Here is a 3,023-nt window from a genome sequence, read left to right as displayed (position 1 = left end):
CTATGCCCGTGTTTTGTTGACCTGATACAAATGTTTACCATCCAAAAATAGCTGGGGGCACAGGTCTCTGGTACTGTTATTTTGTGGGCCAAAAGCTGAAAAGTTTGGGAACCATTGCACTTTAGTTCCCAAAGTTGGACTTGGGACCCAATTATGGGTCATGAAGCACCTTGGAGAATCTGCAGAAATCAATTTAAAGGGTAATAAATTAATTGCTAATATAATATTTTCCCTATACCTATTGCAAAAACACAAAATAAGTATATATAAGCATTTGTATTTGTGTACAAGTTGTTTAGATTGTCAAAAAGCCTGTGTTTTTAGAGTTATTAACAACGTTTGTGTCCTCAGACCAGTAATATTTGGGGTCACAAGTTTTTGCCATGGATATTTTGTGGGTCAGAAGATAAAAAGTTTGGGAACCACTGGGCTACATGACCTCCAAAAATATTAAACAACTAATACAAATAAGCACAGATTTTAAAAAAAAAAGCAGTTCAATAAGGGATTAAAGAAAGTTTACTTTATGGTTAGTCATTTTTTTTTACACATTTCCTTTCATATTCTCTGGTATGATTAATTATTTTAGGCACAGCAGCCTAAAGTCTGAGCATGCACATATGACAGTAATGTTTTGTAGCAGCGACCTTTCAAACTCACATGGTTCCTAATAACATATTACAGACTTTTTTTAAATGGTACAGTGAAGTGTTCTAATACAAAATAAAATCATTTTAAAAGATAACACAAACACCTTAAAACAATAACAAGATGAAACAAAAGAAAAAATTGTTTTGGGAGACCTTGCTTTGGACTGCTGGATATGGGCACCAGTGACCCCCGTGGCCCTGAAAGGAAGAACAGGGTTTATAATGGATGGATGGATGGATGGATGGATGGATGGATGGATGGATTTGTTGTTTTTCTGTGTTTTATGGTAAATTTTCCATGTGCAGACTGATTGTGCATGCCTGCCTAAAATTTTAATGAACTGAACGATTAAACAATAAAAGAGCTATTTATATTTTTTGGCAAATGCATAAAATTGTGTAAATTAAAATCATGTTGAAAATAGTTGTTACAAAAAATATTTTTTACAAAAAAAAAAACTTCAAATTGCACTTTCTATTATAGACCCCTACGTTTATTGTTAAATTTTTAATAAAATGTAAAAAAAATCACTTTCACATTTTTATTATGTATAGCTCACTTTCTGAATGAAACATAAAACAATTTTCACTGTTTTATTATTATTTAGTTCACTGTTTTTACATTTTGCTAATTTTTACTAAATGTTAAATTTAGACGTTAAATGTTATTTCTAAATGTTAAATCTTAAATTTAAATGTGTAAATTTTAAAGTAAAAGTTAAATGTTGTGGATAAATATTGAAGTTTACATTTAAGAATTCCATAATCGAACGTAGCTTTGCCATTGGTGCTCAGTATTTGTGACATCATCATCTGGAGACAAAAGCAACTGCTAATGCTGCTAACACTGCTAGCTTTGCTAACGCTACTGAATATGGCATTATATGGCATTTAAATTTTAAATTCAAAATGTGTCCATTGAAAACATTAAGTATGGTACCTGTGGTCCGTCATCTTGAAGTGCAGCTCGAACACCGGCCCCCGCTGCAAGCTGATGTCTTGTAGAGAAGCGTTGGCAGAGTTAGCATTTGCTTTTGTCGCAGGATGATGACATCATAACAACGGCCGCGCCAAAAGCAAATGCTGCATTCCACTCTGAAACACGTAAAAGCAAACTTAGCCACAATATTTAAATGTAACTTTTACATTTTGATTTAGGATTCAACATTTAGTATTTTATTCATAATTTATTTTTACAGGGACCATAGCTACAACAAAATATTATCACCCACAGATATCCTACAGCATACACAATGCTTATAGCTAAAAGCTAATTTACAGCCCTTTTCCCTACAATTTACACAAATAAAATACATTAAAATACATGTCCAGATTAAGTTTCAGTGTTCAGTGTTGTTCTTTTAACCAGAAGGCTACTTCAGATTTTGTTGTAAAAGGTCTCATGTTTGACTAAAGTATAATACCATATACCATACCAACTTTATTTATAAAGCACTTTAAAACAACCACAGCTGATACAAAGTGCTGTACATTAAAACAACAACATAATAAAAAAAGTGATTAAAAACGGTTTAAAAACAAAAACATACAATTTAAAAACTAGATCCCGCTGGTGTTGAAAGCCAAGTAAAATTAATGGGTTTTAAGACGAGCTTTAAAAGTGGACAGTGAAGGGGCCTCTCTGACCTGCAAAGGCAAGTCATTCCATAATTTAGAGTCGATGACAGAGAAAGCCCTGTCCCCTCTGAGCTTCCTTTTTGTTCTCGGTACCTCCAAGAGCAGCTGATCTGCTGACCTGAGAGACCGATAAGGTACGTAGGGATGAAGAAGCTCAGAGAGGTGAGCCGGGGCAAGATTATGCAGTGATTTAAAAACAAACATAAGAATTTTAAAATGAATCCTAAAATATACAGGCAGCCAGTGAAGTGAGGCCAGGACAGGGGTCATGTTCCCTCTTCTGAGTTCCTGTCAAAAGTCGTGCAGCAGCATTCTGAACCAGCTGCAGACGTGAGAGCAGTGACTGACTGACTCCCAGGTAAAGAGAGTTACAGTAATCCAAACGAGTTGAAATAAAAGCGTGGATCACTGTTTCAAAATGCTGCCTGGACAGAAAAGATTTCACTGACACCAATTGCCTTAAATGATAAAAGCTGGACTTAACCACGGCTTTGATTTGGCTGTCCAATTTAAAATCACTGTCCACCTTAAAACCAAGATCTGTAACAACAGGTTTAAAATATACCTCCAAGGGTCCCAGGTCCACAGAGGAGGACTCACAGGAGCCACTGCGTCCAAACACCATCACCTCCATTTTGTTTTCATTAAAATTTAAGAAGTTCAAGGCCAACCAAGCTTTAATATCTCCCAGACATGCCAGGAGATGTTTGATGGAATGGACATCCTTCTGCTTCA

Source organism: Austrofundulus limnaeus, unplaced genomic scaffold (genome assembly GCF_001266775.1).
Source record: "Austrofundulus limnaeus strain Quisiro unplaced genomic scaffold, Austrofundulus_limnaeus-1.0 Scaffold60, whole genome shotgun sequence".
NCBI classification, from domain to species: domain Eukaryota; kingdom Metazoa; phylum Chordata; class Actinopteri; order Cyprinodontiformes; family Rivulidae; genus Austrofundulus; species Austrofundulus limnaeus.
Note: the sequence above shows the minus strand (reverse complement) of the source record.